Source organism: Lycorma delicatula, chromosome 3 (genome assembly GCF_047948215.1).
Source record: "Lycorma delicatula isolate Av1 chromosome 3, ASM4794821v1, whole genome shotgun sequence".
Classification (NCBI taxonomy): domain Eukaryota; kingdom Metazoa; phylum Arthropoda; class Insecta; order Hemiptera; family Fulgoridae; genus Lycorma; species Lycorma delicatula.
In genome coordinates this window covers 83,932,789-83,959,153 of record NC_134457.1, presented here as the reverse complement: position 1 = coordinate 83,959,153, position 26,365 = coordinate 83,932,789, and positions in this window count along the sequence as shown.

The following is a 26,365-nucleotide window of genomic DNA, read 5'->3' as shown; positions in this document are numbered from 1 at the left end:
TTCTGCCATCTGGTAGTTTCATTTACCTATTATTAACAATAAAAAATTCGGTGAACCACATCCTTTCATTTTCTGTCAGTAGCCACTGTTATATAATCGCGTACGCCTGTTATGTGTCGACGATCATAAAACAAGGAACGGAAAAAATGGACGCTATTCACATTCATACAATCTAGAAGAAATCAGCAAAGCGTGGATTATGGTACTATTGTTTACTCCAATCAAAAAAATTCAAAACATTTCACGGTAAAAAAAAAAAATATTCTTTTGACAGTGTTGGGGGATTCCAAACACTTACGTGACCGATTACCTGGAAGCCCCGTTGATTATAAATTATTTTCATACACAGACACGTTAAAACTTCTGTGTGTTATAATCAACAATCCACGAGCCAAAAATTTTAATAAACGATAATGCTGGACCATGTCACGTATAACCACCGAGGTTCAGTTGAAAACTGAACCTATTCTACATCTTCTGTTCTCACCTGGATAAGTGCCCTACGATTTTCACTTATTTGCGCAATTAAATAAGGATGTTAAGGGTATTCAATTCATCACGAATGATGTACTGAAGGATGCAGTAAGGAAATGGAGCAAGGAAAGACGACCAACATTCTTCATTGACAAAATAAACTGTTTTGCCTATGAAAAAAATATGTAGGTGTAAATGGGAACAACATGGAAAAATAAAATTTTACTTTTTCCCCATATTTGTTTCATTTGAATATCTATCTCTTTTCGTTTGCGAGGTATAAAAGATTGTGCATTACATTTCAGTCATCCATCGTGTATCGTCGTTAACTGAACCTCCTACCACAATTTCAATTTTCATAAACTAAATTTCAGTTTAAGTACGTATATAAGTATATAACTAAATGTCATGAGTGATTCATAATCAATGCTCTGCAGAAACTATTGAAGATTAATTCATTATTATTTGTATACACGTTCTTCTTTTAGATAGTGCACAATAAAAAATGATTTTTTTGTTAGTTTCGATTTTAAAGGATTAAAATAGAGAAACAATGAAATGTATTTATTTTTTTTTTTAATTTATCGGTAACGAATGAAGATATCAAATTGATTTTGATGTGCTTAATCTTCATTTGAATATCTAAAAAAAATTTCTAGATTTTTCGAAATTTGACCTTGAAAGGTCAAAGAACCGACCTTGAAAGGTCGGTTCTTGAAAGGACCTTGAAAGGTGAAGAACGGTAAAACTTTCTGAACAATGATAGCAAATTTTCCCCATTTCCGACTACACTAAACTAGATATTGGGTTTGTACTAGATTTGGGCTTTTAAACGCTCCTCAGATAAATACCTAAAAACTATTTTTGGGATTTTTTGAATTTTGATTTTTAAGGGGTGCGACGGTTGTCAGTGCGGCGGCTCAATCAACACAGCCGCTGTTATTTTATGTGCAACGCGACTGGCTGCACCTGCCTCCGGTTACTTGATTAAAAAAAAATTGACCGCCAACGGGAAACGCAAGTAACTATGAAGGGCTGGTGAAGTCGCGACGAGGATGCAAGTATATATATATATAAAAGTTTTATAGATGTAGCTTTTCTATTGATCCCATTTCAAAATTCCTTAAAGATTCAGAAATTCCTATCTCTGTTTAAGATAGGGAAGTTTATCCAATATAGTACACTTTTTAGATGATATAGTACACAGCACGCAGATATTTTGTGTTTAAACAAAAAAAAGCGTTTTAACGAAAGTTAAAATTTCAATAATTTTTTAATTACTTAGAATAATCATTAAAGAAAATGTTCCACCTGAATAAGATTATAAAAACGTGAAATAAATAAACAAATTTCTAATGTCTTAATTTTAAAAATGTGAAAATTATTTGATCAGTAAATTTTAATCACATTTTTATCTCGCAATATTGATTAAATTTTATAAATTTTTACATGGTTCTTAGGATTTACACCTCCGTAAAAAAATAAATGAATGTGGTATTTACTATTTTTTGTAAGTACAATTTACACGTACAAATATTTAAATTTAAATTATAATAATCCAGTTTAATTTGTGTTAATTTAAACTGTTGAAGTTTATTTTAGCATTCAAATAATAATCTACAGATTTTAAGACCGAAATAGTATTCTGTTATAAATTTTTGTAAATGTGTACGTTAGCGCAAGCACGCGTACATTTCTCGTATTTTCTTATGTTTATTTCTTGTGCATTCCATGCAGCAATTTAAAATAGTATAAGGGAATTTCTTAGTTTAAACTGTATGTAGAAACACAAAATCATGTAGAAGTGAAAATCAGCTCTAATGATTATTTACAGATGAATTACTTTACATAAATGGTAAGTTTATTAGACTCTTATTATTATCATTATTATTTTATATAAATATAGTAATAATGTATATCAATACTGAACACTTGTTTTAATAAAAATTATATGAATTTTTCATAGAATTATATGAAAATGTCATAAAAAGACTACGCAGAATATGTTACATAAATCAAACAACCTCTTTCTTAAACAAAACAATACCAAATTAAAAAAAAAGAAAAAATATGTTAATTTTTTTAAATCGGCACAAGAACTATAAAAAAAAAAAAAAAAAAATTATTTTTCACAATTTTTAATGAACGTTTCTTTAAACTGAAAGAGATTTACTTTTTTTTAGATGTATTTTTTTATTTTACGTAAATTATTTTTTATCTAAAATGTGGGTCAATCTGTAGATAAAATGCTGCTCGTCAGAAAAAAACATTAGAAAGAACTACAAAGACAAGAACCTTATAAAAATTTATCTTCACAAAAAATAAAAAGGAATGCTACATAAACAACGTGAAGAAACTACTAGTGAGCATAATATAAGAATGTGGAATTTAAGAACATATATTATTTTTTACCATACGTTTTCTCACTAATATAATAAATTTTCGCAGAAAAATTAGTTGAGTATTAGGATTATAATAATGTTAACCATGTTAGGGACTGCTGATCTATTAGTGAAAGGTTACGAAACATCACTATTGAATGATTTTCCAAATAATAACATGTTGGAACAATCTTATAATGTTAAATGTCCTGATGTTAAAATCGTTTTCCACTAGGATCTTCGGGGAAAGTAACACGAGAGATTGTGGAAATCATCTGCTAGAAAAGCATTCACTAAAAAGAAGTAAAGGTTATATAAATTGTCATACGAAACGTAATATCACTTTGCAAGTTAGAAAATTTAAATAGCTATAAAAACAGTGTATTCATCATTCTAAACAAAGAAATAACATAATACATGCAAAATATAATTACTATAATTATAAGATAACTGCTATTATGATAAGATTGAATCTACAGGATTTGCTATGTTTAAGTGCACATGTTAACTAATCAGTGATACAGATGAAATACATGTGAACAAATAAAGAAGATTTAATAAAATGAATATAAAGGTTGGTGTAGAATAATAACAATGGATTCCCAATCCGCCAATATTATTCTACAGCACTATCCTACAACATTTCATTCTCTGGTAGACAAAGGAAGCTCAACAAGTCGAAGGAATGTATGAACAGAAAATACTGAACAAAAAGGGAGAAAGATTTTTTGAGTTTTATAAGAAAAATAAAATGTTTATAACAATTAAATGATTTAAATATCAAAATCACCGTACGCCATTGAAATTACCAAGTGATAAAACCACTTACAGAATTGAGTATATAATAGAAGAAGAAGTATTTTAAAATGAAATAAAACCCTACGTGAGTTGCCATAAGCCGACATAAATAACAATAATATAATTCTGATAACAGATAACGTACTCAACGTATAAGTTCAAAATTAGACGACAATAACAGAGAATGCAATAAAAATAAATACAACATAATTAAAAGTAATTTCAGATGAATTTTTGCACAAAAGGCGTTATTGGACAAGTGAAGCAACAAAGTACCATGATAAGAAAAGAATGAAAAATTTAAAAAGGAATTAAAAAAATAAATGGCAATGATTAAGGATGCAATTAACAGAAATAAATAAATATTGACAGTTAATTTTGTATATTCATGTTAGACACATTTCTGCCAACGTGGACGACACTAACACTGATGCTTTTAACATAGCAAAGATATGGGAAGTTGTTTGTAAAGACTGAGGACCTAGTTTTTCCAATTCAGAACCAGGTTCCACTGTATACTCGCATTTTTAGGAAGTATACAGTACATTAGGAAGTATCAGAACATTAAATGGTGCTGTCTTTGTAATATGACAACTGATTCTATCGACACGTAATATATAATTGTCAGGTTATAGCTCCGAAAGAATATATCTCCCTCCGTAACAATATGTGAAGGATTCTTCACCAGAGAATTCTACTGAGCCAGGGTCTCCTTGATGTCTCCGTCCCCTTATATAGTTATACTACGAGTTCCGTCGTAAAAGATGGTCTTCTATGATCGAACTACCTTGACGAATTAACCGGTGGGACATTACAGGTCGATATAAACTTCCAGAAAAAACAGGTGAAAACGATTCTCATCATCGACGTGGTCATTCATTCCACTGGAAGTATAAGGAATTAATGGATCAGGTCATGAAGGTCTGGGCCAAGAACCCAGTAATTTTGGGGGCGTCAGAAAGTATTTCATGTGTGATCCTGATCCGGAAGTTACTTGGAGCAATTATATTCTACTATCTTTATTTATTATTATTTATTTTTTTATTTTGCTTATTATATTTTTGTCGACCTTTCGTCAAAAGATCCATACATTCAAATACAGAAAGTTGAACTACTTTACACCGGTCAGTTTGGGAGAAAGTTCGTTACTGATAAATTCTCATGTTGAAAGGATATGATATGACTTGGGTACAGATATTAATCCGTCTATACGATATATTTATTCAGTTATGTATGTTTAAATTGAAATAATAATTACAATAGAAGTACCGGAAGTCTAGTCGTAGAGATTTTCCCGGTTTTATAGCTTCTAGGTTTAATCGAGAGCAAAAAACAACAATTATTTCTTCTTTTATTACACCACCGGTTTTCAATAGTAAATTATTTTACGTTTTAAGTTTTAATTTTTTTTCCAATTTATTCGAAATAATTTGGATTTACTTAATATTAATATGAAACGTGTAAGAGTTTTTTTAAATATATAAAGTTATGTTTGCTGTAACTGTAATTTCTGCACGAACTATTAATTAAATGCTGTGTATTAATATAAAAACGCACTTCTTAATTTTGAAAATATTTGTTTTATACATAAGTTTATCAATTTATTTATTATAATAATTTAAAAGAACGCAATTTATTATATCATTCTTTATTACTATTATTTTTTTTATTTTTTTTTACTGGATAGGTTAAATTGAACAGGCTATAAAGCCTCTTCTGTGCCTGAATAAAAGTCCATTATTCATTCATTTTCAATTTAATTTTTTTTTATATGGCTGTTCCAATTCCCCTAAAGCGATCCACATTATTTACAAAATTGGACAGAATATTCATGAGAGAAAAGTAAGAGAAATTTTGTACAAAAGACAGCAAAAATATTTCAGTAATACACAACAATATTATTTTGCACTGTTTAAACTTTTAATTAACAACAAAATTTACTTATCTGAATAATCGAACTGAAAAGAGAAAAGACGTGTCAAATAGTCAGTGTTAACACAACAGATTATTAGTGAAATTAAAAATATCAAAGTATAAAATAGTTTTACGAAAAAATTAGATGCATTAAATTCCTGTAAAATTATAGCAAACGTTAACAGGGACAGAACCCGTACGTTTAAGTATACGGGGTACTTAATCTCTTGGGCGCTGACAGTGGTCAACAACCTACATAATTAGAAAAAGAAAATTAAAATAATATAACAAGAACAAGGTGCTCAACTCCCCTGAATACTAAAAGTGTAACCGTACACTAAAAAACCGAAACCTCAATTATTATTATTTTCAAAGAATAATATAAAGCAGGATCTCTCCGGAATATCTCGATCAGAACTAAAGTAGAGGCGCAATCCTTCATGTGGTAGCTATGAATAAGTAGAAGAAATTATAATGCACTAAAGGAGAGAATTCTTGGACTTACGTCCTAGTTTTAACTTTGTAATAGAGAAATTTATTTCTTCAAACTAAACTTTTAAATAACTTACACGTAATGGAGATTATTCCGGGTGGTGATCTGAAAAGAAAATCCATCAACATGGGAAACAGCAATGCAATTGATTATAAGGATTTTGGGGACCTAAAGCGAAGAATCGGAGGTTTTGAAACCCGAAATCCAAATTAAAACCAAAAAATAATCATCTGTTAGGAACTTCAAACATAAATTCACTTTTAAAAGTAGTTAAATTTAAAGAATTGATCAAAGTAATTGAGGGAACAAAATATTTTTTTTTTGACAATTCAAGAAATTAGATATACAGAAAAAACATTTGTGATTTAGTGAATTATAGGATTTTTAAACGAAAAAAAAATGTAATAAGAAAATCACGTCATATTGGGCAGCCTTTTTTTTTTTTTGTTTCAAAATAAACAATAAAATTTTAGACACCATTCCAAATTTTTATACAACTTCAAAAAGACAAAACTAACTTCATTTCATTTCAAAACTTCAGCTTCATTTCTAAAGATGTGAAAATAAAAATTACACATTACTCCATGTACATCCAAATGCAACTAAATGAAGTCAACAAAAGAAATGAAAAAAAGGAAACGATTTTTGGAAATATTTAGAGATGGGAATTCATAATATACCAAATATCATAAAATTTTAATTGATGACTTTAGCGCCCATATTAAAAAAAAATATATAAAGAAAGTAGCGAGAGAATATTGCAATCAAAATAGGAGGTGCACAACTAGATGTTACAACAGTCCTAAAACCAGAATTTCAACATACTACTGCTAATCGTTTTTGAGTTATGCGAGATACATACGTACGTACAGACGTCTCGCCGAAACTAGTCAAAATGGATATTTTTGTTGAAATCTGAAAACCGAAATTTTTCGCGATCACAATACTTCCTTTATTCGTACAAGGAAGTAAAAATGGAGAAAAATTAGTTTGTGCAAAGATTTTAACATGAAATCTATGTCAACTAATTTTAAAAGCTTACCTATAAAGCAAATAACTAAATTGAATTTCTTTCCAAGAAAGGATTTTAAGTAAGAATTAGGTACAACATAATAATTCCTAGAGATTTCAATAGCAAATAATGAAAAAAAAAAAAAATGGTAGGAAATATAGGATACTCATCCTATTTCAAAATTTATACATCGTCTTAACCGATTATTTTTTTAGAGAATGTCAACAAAGGTCTTGTTTTAACAAAGGTCAAAGGTCTCAAACGTTCTGGTACTTTTTATCTTTATTTTATATTATATTTTATTTATTAACATTATTTATTATTTTTTATTATTATTTATTATGAAAATTATTATTACTTTTTTTTATTTTATTTATTATATTTTATTTTATTTTTATACATTTTATTTTTTATGTTACTTTCTTTTACTTTTTTTTTTTTTAAATCAACTTCGGAAACACAACAAATACAGTTTAGAGAAGATAGGCAAGTTTATATGTTGACATATAAATTATGTGGGGTTCGTGAGAACATGACTGTCGTGCTATTCTGGTTAGTTCATGAGTACAGGATTTGTGGGAATGATTGCACCTGAATACGACCTCGGTAGAACATATACGACTATAGATAACGTTCATTGCTAGGTGACGCTCGAAATTTTCCATTAAAAAGTTTATATTAAAAAAAAAACCAATGAACCAATTTCACAATTAAATAATAGTATCTACGGATAATAACTATGACCCTGGAAAACAGCATATGTCGCGGTACATTAAATTAAAAGATTAAACATTTTCTCGCAACAAAATATGTCTTCGACGTCTTATAAGACGATATCTTTCTTTACCGAAAAAATTCACAATCTACAATTACCATCTGAATTTACTCTGGTTATCATATTCCTAATTTACAGTTCCCATACAAAAATTGCTTGCTTGCAAGCTTCTTTATTTAGTAACGTATGGTTTGTAATATATAAAATAAGAAAATTTACATTAAGACTTAAAAATACCTATTAAGTAATATAAACAGACTTTTAAGTGATTTTACAAGAAAATAGGTAAACAAAATTAACCCACCGGGTTGGTCTAGTGGTGAACGCGTATTCCCAAATCAGCTGATTCGGAAGTCGAGAGTTCCAGTGTTAGTTCCAGTGTTCCTAATAAAGGCAGTTACTTTTATACAGATTTGAACACTAGATTGTGCATACCGGTGTTCTTTGGTGATTGGGTTTGAATAAACCACACATCTCAGGAATGATCGAACTGAGACTGTTTACACTCATACATATCATCCTCATTCAGTCTCTGAAGTAATACCAGAACAGTTATTCCCGGAGGCTAAACAGGAAAAGGAAAAAAAAAGATAAACAAAATTAACTTCCTACTACTTTTCCATGAAAATAATCCACATTGAATGAAAAATGTTTCGAATAGTGAACAATTACATTACTAATCTATATATATTTGAGCTATTGTCATGATAAAAAAATTATAAATTTGACTTAACCTAAACCACTGCGTGGTATAATTCTACATTTATTTTTTATTATAATGCATCAGCCTATTTAAAATTAAATATATTACTGATTTTGATTTGAATCAGTAATATTATTATAAAGAAGAAAATATAAAATAAAGCTATCAATAGTGTTGGTTGACATCTACAGACTTGTAAAGGTTTAACTGCTATTTGTTGAAGAATTCTTCGCATCTTATAATTGGTGAAAGATCTAAATAAAAAAGAATGTTGGAGGTAACAAAAATGTCGGGAAATAATGGATTTATTGTTTTTGTTGTTTTTTTTTATTATTCTGGGAAAAGTACTTAGTAAGTACCAAGTCCAAAAACTACTATCATTCAAGGAAAGGTTGGATGATATTTATGATTGCATAGCTTTAAGACCAAAATCTAAAAAAAAATTGGGGCAAGAAAAAAATATCTCAAGGACTAAATATTTAAACATACACCTGCACAAAAAACTGCAATGCATCGATACTAGATCGATGAAAAAAGTTAGATGATATCTCTGACTCCATAGCTCAAAACCATAAAAAAGCTGTATCAGAAAATTATCACGATAAGAAGAAATTTCAAAGGTAGTACTCACAGAGTACTGGCTAAACATTTAAAACTACGTAGTATAAAATAACTGCAGTGCAGGGAATTGTTTTTAAACTTGTTGAATAATATATCCAGTAGTTAATGGGTTTTATAGATGGAGAAGATATTCTCGATGTAATATCTTTTTCAGATGAATCGCTTTTCATTTATATGTCAGCGTCTGGCATGCTCTGTGAATAATTCTCATGAGATCTTGAAAGAAACGTTACATGTCGAAAAAAGAACAGTTGTGTTTATCACGTAAGCTGAAATCATTTAATTTTTCCAGAACAGAGTAATCACAACGTTATTGAAAAAAAAGATATTTTTTCATGAGTCAATAAAAAAATAAGAAATTATTGGAGCGTTCTTTCCACAAGATGGAGCAACATTGCACCCCATTTCATAAAATTTACTACGTCAATTTCTTGGGTATAGACTCATTTACATCTAGCCACCGAGTTCTTTAGTTCTTACACTTATATATTTTTATGGTGAATAATGAAAGGACCTAATTACAAGTATTATAACCTTCACACTCTGGATGAACTGAAAAATATCATTACTGAATTTAGAATTTGTAAAATTCTAAATTCATCTCATGAATAATGTGTCTTTAAAAAACTGCATTAACCCAAAAATAAATGAGAATTCTAAATGTAAGCCTGACATAGGTCAGGCTTAAATTTAATCACTCTATAGGAGTGACTAAACAAAGGTAAATATCATAATCACTAATTTTATTTAAAATAATATATATTATAAGACTCCCGTTTGTTAAAATTTAAATAAATTTAATTCTAAAAACATAATATGCAAAAAAATACTCTTAAATTTTGTTATTGCAGTTTTTAAAACAATTTATTCTTATCAAAATTCAATAAAAATTATATATTTAAACTCTCTTTAAAATCAAATGAATAAATAAGTAATAATAGTGTCTTTATTGAATACAAGAGATACAAGGGTCGTTCAGTAATATAATTAAAGAGACAAATGACTGTAAAAAATTATTATTTATAATTCTCGGCTATATTTAGGCACTTGTCCCACCTTTTGCTTAGCTTTCTTATTCTAGTAGTAAAGAATTGTTTATCTCGATGTCTGAGCCATTCTTGTACCAATATCTTGACCAACCACCGTTTGCGGAACATGGTGCAAATGTAAAATCTCAACAAAAGAATCCAAATTCTGATGGTGCGAGATCGTAACTATTAGGTGGATGTACGGGATCAGTTGATGAAAGGTAGACTGATCTGTAAACTAATCTCGGACCTCCAGAAATGACTGGATCGCAAGCAGGGATAACTGGGGTACGAGTTGACTCATTCCTTACCAGTCACGGTTGCTTCTAAACATACATGTGATGCGGCCATTGAGGCCCTCATAGGAGCGTGATTATTTTTGAAATGAGGACACCTCAGAACCCCCATCTTCGATTGCGACAAGGGTATGCCTGAGAGAATTCGGAATGCTAACCCTGTACAACATTACGTGGAGTCTCAATTATCCGTATAAAGAGGATTGTATTTCCCCTGATTATCCCTTTGGGTTCGTTCATAATAAAAACAGGTCCGACCCTAAGGACTAGTAAAAGATAAAAAAAAGTGGATAAGGCAAAAGTGGATAAGCGGTATAGGACTGGGTGTTATCATTGAGAAAAATTATGTCTTTTGAGAGGAAAACCAGAATGGTTTCTGCTTATTGTAGATTTCATTTTATTTTTTAGCACGTTACAATTGTACTGGCTGTTGATTGTACTTGTGATACAAAATTATTGTAATAAACTGAGTTTTTATAATCTCAAAACATTTCATTTACCGGCTGACGCGTAGGTTTTGAATTTTCAACTTGGATATTTCCATTTCATACTCTAACGTTTGGATTCCAGTTCAGGAAAATGATTAATCCAAGTTTCATCACAAATTACTATAAGATAAAGGAGCGTTATCTTCCATTAAAACCTATCATTTAAGTTTCGTACAGTTGTGAACTCAGATGCTTTTGGGATTTTAGGTCTCTGGAACCCGTCCAGAGCTGGAAAACATGTGTAGAGCTGGAAAATGGAATGGACAGTGCCGATACTCGCAATACAAATTTTAGCCATTTTTCAAAATTTTCTACGAGAATCCAAAAAAAAGAAGATCTATCATTAAGGCAATTTACAAAGCATCAGTTGAAACCTGATGCTGATGAATATTTCCGCTAGAAATATTCTTCTAAAAAACATAACAATAATACTAATTGATAGAAAAATATAACTGCTTAAGGATCGCATGCATGTGTTGAAATTGGTATCCTTGAATCAACTTTATGATTTTAATATTGATTATATTGTAAGAAAATTAAAAGGAACTTGAAGATAATTATAAATGAATTAATTAATTGTATACTAGCACAATTAATTAATAAATAAAGAGCTAAATTTTACTATGAATTATATTTTCAATGAAAGTGAATCTTCGTGAATCTTTTCTATGAATCTTCGTGGCAGAGTGATAGCGTCTCGGCTTTTCATCCGGGGTTTCCGGGTTCTAATCCTGGACAGGCATGGCATTTATCATACGCTAAAAAAACTCCATCTCCATATTCCCAAAGCAATAGTTCAAACAACAGAATCGATTATCTAATAATCTATCTATCGATTATTTAGTAGATACTCTTATATTGTAAGTTTTGTACTGTGTTCCCGCTGTAGAAAAAGGGAAGAAAATTATTTAGAAAACTTTGCACTTTTGTATTTAATGCAGTGTAAAATTAGGTGTTAACACGTTTCTTAAAAAGTATATTAAATTTAAATGAGTCAAATACTCTCTATTTAGTAAAAATGGGGTTGTTTTAAGCAAGTAATATAAAAAATGTTAGATAATTTAGGTATAATAAAATTTTTGAATGTATTTTATTTATTTTCTTCCTTTGTTTTGTTTGTCATTACAGATATTATTTCAATTATTTACTACTATTACGAAATATTTTAATTTTTAAAATTTAGTAATATTGCAACACCTTGGACCGTTAAACGACTATAAGTATAAAGATAAAATCTATTTTATTTTGTTGTATGAAGATCACACAACAATTAGCTTATTCGATTGAATACATTCAATAATTAAACAGACAAACGATAACAGGGGTAAAACTATTTAATAAAATAAACTGAAACTGTCTGGTGTTCAAAATGGCACGAGTAACTTAGAAAAAAATCAAGTGTTCGAAAATAACTTACATTATTTTATCCTCTTTTGTTTATTTCAATACGTTGGTTACACTTGAAACGTGTACTTTGGAAGAGCAGCGAAATGTGATGCAATTTTTATTTTCTGAAAATGTAAAACCGGTCAATATTTAGTTGAGGATGTAAAAAAATTTATAATAAAAAAAAATCTATTACTATGCAAATTTATATATATAATATAAGTTATATAGTTTTTAATTGCGCAAATCAACTGTCACTGATTTTCATCGTAGTTCTCTGGTCTTCCGCTAAGACGGTTACTAGAATACAGTACTTGAACCTATTTTTTTTCTATTCTTCCGATCTGATTTCATGTAAAACTAATATTTTTCCCTTTAATTTGGGTCACAAGAATTATAGTCTACTGAAGGAGCAGAAAGCAGAGTGAAATCTTTCGCCAGCTGACATTCGCTAACGAAGAGTTTCCGAACCTAAATTTATACCAACTTACTTCTTTATTTTCATCAGTAGAACAGGTCCTGAAAGTTTCTCGTCTTCTTCGTGAATCACTCTGTATAATACAATCTATTTGTAAACTTGTTCTAGATGTATTACGAAGCCTGCCTCCGTGGCGCAAATGGTAGCGTCTCGGCTATTCATCCGGAGGTCAAGGGTTCGAATGCCGGTCAGGCATGGCATTTTTACACGCTACAAAATTCATTTCATCTTATCCTCTGAAGTAATACCTATATATATTAAGAAAGACGTTTCATAAGGTTCTGTTATACTTTATAGATGTATTTCTCTCATCAAAATAATGAAAAATATTCATATAAACATAGTTCTGTAAACGCTTTGTTTTGTTGTTACAGCTAGCGAATGATTTCACCAAAATGTCTTTTGCCGTATACTCAAATAATGCGATATTCTTCAGTTACAAATTATTAAACAAGATTATTAATTATCTACGTAAGCTTGCATGAAAAACTAGATAATTGCGTGATACTCTTATATTACAGTAGTTTCTAAGAAAAGAGTTGTAAAATCCGAAATTGGGTTCAAAATCATGTGTTTTTCTGTTTACTAAATGCAAACCTCAACTCAAAGTTTGTAGAGAATTTAATTGGGAAAATATTTATAAATAAAGAGAATAAAAATTGAATCAAATTTTACAAAATCTATTTCTATTGAAAACCAAATACAACAAATATAAATATGAACATTTTCACTACAAATAAGGAAAATATGCTGTCTTTGTCTTTGGATTTTACTACTATTTTCTAGGAGACTACTGAGATACAGAATTTCGATCTATTTTCTCAATATTTCATTCAATAGTCCATATCTAACCAATAAATTTCCTCAGTAATTTGTGGCTGCCGGCCTCCGTGGCGCGTGTGGTAGTGTCTCGGCCTTTCATTCGGAGGTTCCGGGTTCGAATCCCGATCAGGCTTACATTTTCACACAGGCCACAAGTCATTCATCTCATCCTCTGAACCAATACCTAATGGTGGTCTCGGAGGTTAAACAAAGAGTAATTTGTGGCTATAAAGTTTTAGTAATACGTTTTCTGCCTTTTAGAATAGAAACCTGGACGAAATCTTTTTCTTCCCTGCAACTAGAAAACAATGAGTTTCCAAACCTACATTCATTATTATGTACTTTTTTGTTATTTTAATGAAAGTAATGCACTTGCAAGGTGTAGCAAAAAGTTCTTGATCACTCATGTGTTTTATGCTAAGAATTTTAAAATAAATCATTCACTTCATATTTACTTAAAAAAATTCCTTGTGTTGGTTTAACTTAAGAAAGGTTTTTACATTTATGTATTCAGAAATAGGAAACATGTTTAGCACGATCCCAAATATCTCTATCACTTTGTAACCGATTTTTATGAAATAAAAACGGTTTTGTAAAGAAAAAATTATCTTAATAATTAGTTTAAAAATTTAATCTCTTAAAAATTACAAAATGAATTCCTTTTTGTAAAACTTGACAATGTCCCATTTATGTTAAACATAATATAATTATTGAACGTTTGAAAAACAAATCTAGTAATACGGATTTTTTTAAATAAATTTTTGAGAACCATACTATTGTATTGGATCAAATTCAACGATAAATTTCTCAACCGGTTTCAGCGCAACTACTGTGTATGTTGCTAAAATATTATGATTTACTGTCGTAAGATGAACATACGCTTCGGCTCTCATTCATCGTTGTTGTATAAATTAATATTTAAAATCTATCCTGATTTTTTGTTATTATACAATGTACAGTAGGCAGAGTAACACCAGAGAATGCCCCATAATTCATACAAAATATTCCAGAACTACTTTCATTTTGCTGAGGGTAATTAATTTTTTTATAATTATATGGTATTGAAACACTCGGTAAGCGTTGTTGAAGGAATAAAAAAATATTACAGATAAAGGATCGTTTTAATATGCAGTTCTTTATTATATTTTTCTAAATGAATTTTATTAAATTGGAAAGCAGTTAACCTTTACCGCAAAGTTAAACGTTTTTCTACCTCCAAGCCAGCACTCTTTACTTGGCGCTTTTAATTAATAACGCTTCGAGAACTTTCATTAAAGAGATACTATAACATGAAGATGTAATTAATACACAAAAAAGAGATATACAGCTTGATTAAAAAAAAATAAGGTAATTCGCGCTGTTATACTGGCTGGCTATTTCTGGATCATCGTGGAACCAAGTAAGCAATTAAACGAGTTTTCCTAATTTATCAACGAGAGAAGAGTAAAAATTTTAAGCTTTGTGGAACAACTGAAAAAAGTAATGTAACATCATCGCCTTTTTTAAATTTATAAATGTATAAACTAAATATCTTAATTTGTATTATTTGAATTATATTTTATATTACTTTATTTTATCGTTTAGGCTTGTTACGATTACATTTAAACATGAATTGTAACTTTATTTGAAAATATTATTAAATGAGATGAGTTATGAAAACTTACTACACGGACGGATCAAAAATGCTCGGGAAATTCTTCTACGATACTAGTTTGTTGTCGAATAAATATAAATGTATGCATAAAGCTTTTAGTAAAAAGCAGGCTCCGAGGCATCTTTCACTAACTAATATCTAGATATAATTTCATGCCGAAGGAATTTATAACTGCAGGCGGGTTGCACGCGTTACTTTAGGTGAAATGCGAAACTGTGCAAAGGGAAGCGAGCGGCAGACCAACGCTTTCCTCGCATTCTTAGCACGCCTATTATATCTAATAAATCCAAACGACCCCTTCTCTTTTCAGCACTTTTTATTGCGTTTTCCATCCCATGTATTCACAATAAATTTTCCACTTTAACAATTTCAAACCTTCTCTTCTCCCTACTCTAAATATAAGACGACGATTGATTCAAAGAAAATGCACCCTTGGCTTATGTGATAGCAAAAATCATGTCCTTCTTAGGACCATAATGTTCATTCGTAATACCCTACCGCTGGAGTTCGGAGCTTAAATTTGAATATTTTATAAAATAAACTGTATAAAGTGAATTTATTTCACTGACTGTGTCGGTGTCGTTTTTTTTATTGTTTATGAATATCTTTTTTATAAAAATAAATTTCTGGATTTAAATAACAATTTTTATAAATGAAGGTATATTAAAAACCTTACCCGACTTTTTTGCAAGTTTAATAGTTATACTAGTCTATCACTTATTACTCGTATTATCGGCCATATATTACAAAATATAAGACGTGCGGATAAATTTTGCTACCTACGTAATTATAGCTTTTGATTTTCTTACGTTTTTATGGTCTCTAATTTATAACCGTTTAACTAAACTGAATTTTTAAGATCATTTTTACAATAAAAAAAAAAACAAGAGAATTTTAGTTGTTAAAAACAATGAATAAAAATTATACAACTAGTAGGGGACCCGTGCTGCTCGGTAAAAAAAGCAACAAATAAATTAAGTTTAATAGATAATTTACTTTGTTTCATAAGACTTCTTCCCAGACAACATTAGCTGTGCATCGACATTAACTGTGTGTCGGTTTCATCTCCACTTAAACTGATTCAGGTAGCTAGATTCCTTCCCGGTCCAGAGTTTGTCCTTGTGCGTTGTTTATGATCATGGAAAATACTAACCGTATAGGAAATTGACTTATTGTCGTATTTACCCACACCCTTTAAAATGAAAACCCTGTAAAATGATACAGGTTCTATGTCATAGGTCAATCCGTTAAACCAAACAAAGAGCATATGCTTTCTTATTGTTTAATTTAATTTAAAGTTCCCTCAAACGTTTTGTAGGAATTGCGTGATCAAAGTCGGTATAAGCTTATTTGATGGGGCTTAACATGGTGATTATTTTAAGACCCAAACAAATTCTGTACCTTAATTAATTGCTGAGATTTATCGATTTTAATTCCATTGAGCTAAGGGTTTGAATGTGAGGAGTTGTATTCCCTTAAAACTCCTCTAATAATTAAGTGTACGCAGTCGGTGCGTGCTGGTTATCTATAGCCTGATGTAGTGAGTGTTTTAAGACCCAAACGAAGTCTGTAACTAAATTAGTTTCTGAGTAATTGGAGAAAAACTAAATTTTTTTAGTTTCTTTCCCAAATTTTTTTTAATATATAGATTTTTGCTGACAGCTTCTTTCAACTGAGATTTTTTAGGCTTCCATAAATTTCTACTTTACTAATTAATTATTTAAAGCCTGCAATCACATCCCAATATCTACTCAAATTATTTCAATTTCTACTTTACTAATTATTAAAATCTCTACTTTACTACTTTCTACTTTAAAATTTCTACTTTATTAATTATTTAAATCCTGCACATCTTTCCCAGTAACGTAAACAGACTAATCCTTAAGAGGAAATTTAAATAGAACTTTAAGCTACGTATGCATGAAGGGAAATATTATGTAAAAACAATTAATCTACTCTTTGAATAAAATTTTGATGTGTAGACGTATTTCTCCACCACTTCCATAATTGATTACAACTAAAATTATAAGGCAACAATGATTTATATTTAGAAGTTATGGTACAAAGTTTCATAAAAGTTTAAAAATGTTGATAATAAAGTTGCAATACTTTCTTGGCATTCATTATTTATTTTTATATTGTCAGAAAATAACCATAAATGAAAACATATCAAAAACGTTTTAAAAAATTCAAAAAATCTATATTTTCCAACTTTGATCGGCTTCCCCAGCCACAATATTGTCTCTAAAGAATATTATTAGTCACGTACACTACTACTCTCTGCCTAGGAAGACAAAAATTCGTTAAAAAATATACAATAAATAAAAAGATAGCTTTTCTCAATTTTTTGAGGAATGAGGAAATTTTGGGGCAAAATGTTTTTAAAAATGGTAAGACAAGCACGCACGCATGAACTAAGTTTAATATAAAGTGGAGATACGTTTGCAAAATTTTAGGAAAATTGAACCCAAAGAAAATATTTATCCCAACCTCTAGAGATATTGACCCCAAAAGTTCACCAAAAAATTTCTTCATTTACACGAGTGTCTCTATAAGATTTCATTAAAATTCGTTTATCCAGTCAGAAGTTTTAAGCTTCAAACATGTCAGCACACCTACACACCTACATAAATGTTTGAAAAAGGACTTTCTCAAACCTGAGTGAAATTCTCCAAATAACCAAGCTGACATCCTAATGTAATAGTATCATTTAGTTAATACAAAAATTTGATTTTGGGTTCAAAAATGATAAAAAAGAGAAAAATGAGTGGGGGAAAATTGTTTGTGAGAGAAAAAATTTCCCACCCCTTTACGAAGTTTGAATAAGACCAAACACTATCAGAAAGATCTCAGTTATCTAATGGACTTTAAATTATGTGAAAAATTGACTTATTTTTCAGTAAAATGTTTAGATATAAGACAAAAGATTTGTATCTCAACCTTGATCAACTATGGCTAAAATTAAATGACATGAATACCCCAAATACAGAAAACATTTGATCAAATTTGCTATATATCGGTCCATCCAATCTGGAGACATGAAGCAAGAAAAAACACCATACATACTAAGTTACTTTGTACATTCGTACATACATTTTTTAAATTGTTGAATGGCAAAATTGCGTTTTTTCTTAAAGGCAGTCTTGAAAGTCAAGATCTACTAATACTCAAATTGCAAAATTCTATCTAATTAGCATTCTTTACCTTAAAAAAAAAAAACAAATATATATATAGAGCCGGGAAAGTAAAACTATAATTATAAGAAAGCAATGATAATAAGTAGAAGTTGATAAAATTGACAAAAATAAATAAATCAAACCAACTAAATTAACTGTACAAATATATTTTGATTATTTAAAACCAATTATTGTTTTGATTATTTAAAATCAAAGTTTAAATTAACAACTTCGTTTGTTTTTCCTCCAGAAGTCGGCAATCATCCTCCGGTACTCTCTACTCTGACTAACCTTACAAGAAATCCAACATCACAATATTAAATTACTATCTCTAAGCCATGAAAAGAATTTCCGAACGATCTTTCTTCTTCCTTCGGTTATCAACTGCATGAAATCATATTTATTAGCCCTAAAAATACAATCGTACAATAAACGGCGATTATGTTTTACTTTTCATATTTTGTCTGAACAAACGTTCATTAATTGAGATCATCGTTTTAAACAATTCCATCCATAGATAAGATTAGGAGCTAAAAATTTCACAAAATTTAATTTCATCCTCCGCGTTGATGATGGTAGTGTGGAATTCATAACAAAAATTAATATATATGACACTAAATTTTTGCGAAAATTCTACATAATCTCCTATTTTTAGACTGAAAACTATACCTGAATTTCCTTTCCTGTTCGCCGGTAAGTCATCATGATAAGATAGTGATTAAATTGTATGCCATACCTAAAATATAAATACACTCCTATTCGGCTTATTGTTTTTATTGCTAAAATAAAATCACTCATTAACTAAGTTTTTACTGCTTTATATCGTTCAAAGCGTTTTAATCTCTGAATTTATAACGTAACATTCAATTCTTTAACCTCACATACCTCAAAATTAATTTTATCTTATATAAAATTGAATGTTTAAATTCATTTTATCTTTTTTTTATTCCTTAATTTTCTTATTCCATTCAAAAGATTAAAAATATATTCACAATTAAGCACAAAAAATAAGCTTTATTTAAAAAAAAAAATTTAACAGTTTTTATTCCATTTTATGGGGGAATAAATCATATAGTTTCTAGTTTCTAAGCTTGTGTAAGGTAACTTTGCAAAGTTTTCACTTTATTGTGCATTTAGGATTTTATTCTCGTTGGTGTAGTAAAAGACACACAGGGATTAGCTCTTAATAATGTATTATAATATATGTAAAGCACACTTGGATTAATCTTTGTAGCAAACATTTGATGACTTAATATCTAATATTATAATAAAGACTTCAACCGTTATAATAAATAAAAATTAATAGTTAAATAATAATTTTTTAAAAATCTACTTTATAAATTTCATTCGTTAACGTTGTATTTAATTTGTTACCACGTTTTGATTTAGTCATTATTAAAATAAATCACAAAATAAGATTTTTTACCAAAAACAAGACGTAGAGTAGTGTTTCTCTCTAAACTTTAGGAATTTAAATATATCTATAAAGTGAATATAAGAGACTAGTAGGATGACAAGACAGGAAATCTTTTCTATTACTCACTTCTAAGGACTGCAGACGTAAAGTAAGAGACACTACGTCTTTGGGTGTCCCACAAACAACAAAACATATGCCTTTGATCCTTTCTTTTGACTGTCTCAGCAGTCATTACTGTTAACATTTGACTGTCTAACCGTACTCATTTTTACTTATTAAGGTGAAGAGCAATGAAATAGAAAATTTTTCAAGGTTCATTTACGTATAGAAAATGATTGAGAGAGATGGGAAGAGATTAAAAGTCAATAAAAGGATTATGATGGGATGAGTATTTAACAAATACAGATAAACATTTAGCTCTGATATAGAAATAGCAAAATAAAGCAATATTGTTTTATGAACTGCCACTTATGATTTATGATTAACCTAGACGCTATCAAAGGAAGTAATAAAGGAATTACTTACAAACACAAGGTCAATGACCAGATGGAATTGCTAAATGTGATTGCTAAAACTAAGAGATGGATTACGGCAGAAACAAAATTGAAAGAAATAATGCTTAGTGAAATAATACTTGAGAAAAATGGAATTGGATTGCCCACACAGCAAGATCTAATGATGAAAGGTAGACGAAAATATTAAATTGGTATGCGAGGCGTCTGAAGAGAAATTTGTGCAATTTAATTAAAAATATTTATCACTCTATTTAAATAAAATATTTGTTTGTTTATTTAATTCAATGATTTTAACTCAAGAGCGAGCGCACATACCGTATTTCATTCGCGCGGATGTGGCGGTACTAGCGACCACTTTAAATACATTTTTACACTTTAAATATTAATTATTATTCATTTAGTTAATTCTACCGCTCACCTGTGACTTACAAAATAGCAGGCGACTACAGTCCACAACCGCACAACCCACCCGGATGGTCTAGTGGTGAACTCGTCATCGCAAATAAACTGATTTTGAAGTCGAGAGTTCTAGGATTCAAATTCTAGTAAAGGCAGTTTACTTTTATACGAATTTGAATACTATATCGTGGATAGCGGTGTTCTTTGGTGGATGGGTTTCAATTAACCACACATTTCAGGAATGGTTGACCTGAGACTGTACAAGACTACACTTAATTTACATTCATACATATCATCCCTATTAATCCTCTGAAGTAATACATAATGATACTTCCCGAGGCTAAACAGAAAAAGAAGAAGACGACTACAAAAGCTGTACGTTTGTGATACACTAGCGCTCCTTGTGGTGAGAGAGGGTACAATTGAGGCAATATACGCAGTTAGCCGCTAGTTTATTTAGGTCATTTTTTGGGGTGGGGTTGATTTTTGCAAAAAAAGATTTTTTTCAAATATTATTTTTTAATTATTAACAAATGTGTCTAAGAAAAATAAGACCTTAATTAGCCGATATCTCGAGATACTGAGGGTGGTGTTGCTACAAAACCTCACTACCTTGGCCTTTTAAGTTTGAAATTTAATGGCATCAATATATAGAAGTAATCTGACCAAGTTTGGTCAAAATCAGTCCAGCAGTTCTGGTGATATAAGAAGTTCAAGACCGAAAACACACACGTATTTACGAACATCTGAAAATTTCCCTTGCGGTGTTTTGAATTTATTTGGGTTTCTCTGGTGACAATATGTCGAGATCCAGTGAAAACCGCATATGCCCAAATTGGACCTATTACAGTATGTACCTTCTAAAGCTATAGCTCTCCTATAGCGCTAGACGGAGAAGTAGAATCTCCTAGATTATTTTTGGGATATAATCAAATAATCAATTGATTTTTAAAAAATAAAATCTTAATTTTTAGTTTTCATTTCAAAAATCCTTTTATATAGACCTAGATATAATTTATGTTTTTTCTGCAAAAATTAACTGATGACAGTTTTGTCTATTTATTTTAGCCAAATTTCCTGGAATATTTCATTAGGATAATAAACCTTGTGCTGATTATAATTAACTTTCTTCTTTTTTTCGTGTTTAGCCATCAGGAATTGCCGTTCAGGTATTACTTCAGAGGATGAATGAGGATGATATATATGAGTTAAATGAAGTGTAGTCTTGTACAGTCTCAATTCGACCATTCCAGAGATTTGTAGTTAATTGAAAACCAACCACCAAAGAACAGCGATATCCATGATCTAGTATTATGTGATAATATAATATATATTATATGATAATTAACAAAATATATTCAACTTTCAGAGAGAATAATAACTTTACTTAACAAAAACTTTCATTGATAAAATAATCTATAAAACACCTTCATTAATCGTAGGAATGTATAACTAACTGTTCTTCAAAGATAATTACTATAATAGAGCTATATTAATAGTAATTATATTGATTCATATTAACTAAGCAAATTGGATGCTAACAGCAGAATATTTTCTTAAAATCACTTAAATTGCACTATTATTGTTTTTTATTTCATTTTTACCGCAGATAAATAACCTTTTACCGCTTTTTTAGTAATCAAAACGAATTCATTTTAAATTTTTAGCCATACTTTGACGCTGATATAACAACAAATTTGGGAATATGAAACCCAAATTTCAATAGCAGCAGCAACATCATAGGTTAAATGTTATCTTTATCATAAGATTATTTAATAAAAAATGATTTACAAAACAAGAAATGTTTTTCTTACTTTCCATCTCCTAAGAAATGAATGTGTATGGTATTAAACTATTGTTAAAGACAAAATAAAATTTTATTTTAAAGGTAAATGTTTTAATTTTAGATTGGTCGTATTAGGGTAAATGGAGGAAAAGTTGTAGCTTTACAATTGGAGTCTGTTCAATAGGATGACTCAAGAAGTAACGGAAAAACAATGTTCTCTAAATAAATATAAATAAAAAATTTCATATAACATGAGTCTGGAAACACTTTGTTTTCGAGTTGCAGTTTGCGAAACATTACCCCCTGACTTCTGAGCCAAGAATTGATCCTTGAATCAGATAAATGAGCAGTAATTATTAAATTAATATATTAATAAAGCTATACTGATATTTTTTTAAATTTTAATTGAAGGGTTAATTTGATTGTTTTATATGGTTTTCAACCTGAAAGATAAAATAACATAGGTGCAAGAACTATATCTGTAATTGTGATAAAATTACTGGAAAACACAAAATATCGGTGTCGCAAAGCAAAATTTGTTAGGTTTAACAAACAATAGCTTCGTTAAATTAACTTCGTAAAAGCAAACAAAGTTATTCAGAAAACGTTTTGAGAATTTAATTCTTAGAAAATAAATGTAATGTCAACTGAATTTACAGAAGAATATTTTTTTTAAATTTTTCTTTAATTAAGAAAAAAATAGACAGAAACGTGATTACTATTTTAAATATTAATTGTACCAAATTAGATTGTGATTTATCATTATCAAATATTTCACCCCAAGTCGTGGCCTCATAATGATCGTTTTGAAGTAAGAACAAAAAAAATCTAAATCTAAATCTTTTTTTTTAACATTTCATTGTTGAACAATTATGTAAGATTTACTGAAGATCAATTTAGAAATTTGCAGTGAAAAATATTAAATTGCTTCCATTTCAGTTAGAATTGTAATTCAATTTTTTTTGCGTCAAAACTTTTGTATTTTATTTTTTCTCTTTCCAAGGCAATGAGACAAGGTTATGATAATTACAGACAAATTAACATGTTATGTCACGCTTTAAAATGCTATTGAATATTGAAAAAAACTTAATGAATAGAAAAATCGACATAAATTTAGTAGAACGTCAGTTTGAATTCAGATCAGAAAGGGAGACTAGAGAAGTAATTATTTTCGTTGAGAGAGAGAGTAGAATCGAGGTAAAAGACATAATCGATCTTCATCGGTTTGAAAAAAGCGTTTAATAAAGTCTACTGCGAAATATTATCTATGATAACGAGAAAATTTTGAACTTGGTGGTTCAAGACTAATTTTTAATTTATACGAGTTTCAAAACAAAAAAATTAAGATACATGGTTGTAAGAAAAAAGCAAGAGTAAAATGAAGCGTGAGACAAGGTAATTCTCTATCACCTTATTTATATAACTCGCTCATAAAAGAGGCGGTCACGAGAATAAAAGGAACTATCAAAGGCATTAAATTAACGTAAGATGTTTTCATAGTATTCGATTTTTGATAATTTAGTAATAAATGCAGATTATGAAAAAGAAACGATTAGAATGCTAAAAACACTGTTTAAATTTGTAGAATATAAATTGAAGATTTCCAAGTCAATAAAAAAAACGATCGTGTTAGGAAAGAAAAAATTTAAAAACTGATATAAAATTTGGCAATACAATGTTGGACCTGGTTGATAATTTTTGCTAACTAGGGAGCGTCGTCACTAATGAAAAGAAATTTGGGATCGAGATTAACAGAAGTATAGCACTAGTTAAAAAAAGTTCTAAAATAAAACGAATTTACTAATAAATAATCATATAAGCTTATAATAAAGAAAAAGTTCGCTAAAAATGTTATGTTAAGTAAACGTAGGATGTGAAAGTAAACAAAAAGTTTCGAGAAAACAAAAAACAAAGAGACTTGGGAGGATGAATATATAGATCTGAAGGAAACTGACGAGAAAAACCCGGGTAAATAGAAAAAGAAGCTAGCAAGTTCTAGAAGTAAATGAAAGGAAATCGCTTTTACGAGTAAACTCTTAAACTTGATTGCACGAAGAAGGGAAAAATTCATTGGGCATGTTTTACGAAATAATCAGTTCTTGATAAATATTTTTGAAGGAAAAGTAGTACAGAAGAAATCAAAAGGACGTCCCAGGGCTTAATTCTTCATGAAAATGGACTTCGTGTCATACAGCAACGTGAATATGGGAGGGATGGAGAGAGATGATTGGGCATTTCAATATTTTCATGGTTTGTTAAACACTCTGTACATGAGGACTTAATTTCATTTTATTCTATTAAAAGATTAGTTAAGTAGCGTTTAAAATTTCAATCGATTGAGTTTTTATGATAAAACAAGATGATACATAACGCCATGAAATCAAAAAATTCAATCCTCTATAAGTCAATTTGTAATTTAAACAAAAAGTTAACTATTGTAATCAAAAAGACCGTTGTAATGAGAACTACTTGAAATTACAAAAATAATTAAAGGTGAAAAATATATATTCAGAAAAATTACAGATATTACATTTTGTTAATATTTGTAAGATTGTTTTTTCAATGTATTTTTAGCACGCTCTGAGTATAGCTCTATCGAAAAACACGAACATATATATATATATATTTATTGCTACAAGACTATTATAATGGGTTTCTTCCAAAAAGGAGAAAGAGAGAGAAAATAAAGAAAAATGCAGAAGGAGCAGATAATAAAAATTAAAGCTTAAACAATCAAAAGGACGGTCGGGTACTGGTTGTACAGGCCAGGAAGTATAAATACAGCCGAGGATCAGCGGACAGAATCAGTAGTTTTTCTATTTTTAGCTGGTGCAGAGTGCGATAAATCGATAACAGAAAGCGTATGGTAATAACGAGTGTAGAATACGTCACAAGTATTCCATTTTAGGTATCAGTAAGTTATTCGGTGAGTTACTTGAAAATAGGAATGAATGTATAATTTGTAATAATGACTATTAAATAAAATGAAAGATTACTATTTTGTATGTTATATATATATATATATATATATATATATATATATACACACATATATTTATTTATTTTTTCATTATTATTATTTATTTTGTTTTACATATTTTTACAGAATAAATAGTATGTATAAGAAATTTTTACGTTTGTTAGTCTCTCAATATCCTTGTCTAAAAGCGAACACGCAACAATATATAATACATACGCGTATACCACATGTACGTACATATTTCACAGCAAAATAAATTAAGTTTTGACTTGCATAGTTCATTAGTACCGAATTTGGCCACCAGTGTTGTTAAAGATGGGTACATTTATTGGTGCGAAACGTGCTCACTGTATGTTTTGGTTTCACGATTTGGAGACACCAACTGCAGTTCAACGTAATTTTCGTAAAGAGTACGGTAGAGAGCCATCTAGAGTAGGAATACAATTTACTCTTGCCACAAAGTCTTCGTTGAGATAGGTTATTCTGTTAAACATACAAAATCACCAGAACGCCCAAGCGACCCTGAAGCAGCTATGAAGCAACTCGGAGAAAGATTTGCACGTAGTTCAAAGAAATCAACTTGACATCATAGGGTAAGACTGGCATTCCACAAACATCTGTTTGGCGCGTATAACGTAAACGATTGCACTTGAAGCTACACAAACTAACCGTGGTTCAACACATTAGAGATCTTGACAAAGACGCTCGGCTGCAGTTTTGTGTGGAAATGATGGATACAACTGCAGACCACGCTTCATTTTTATACAAT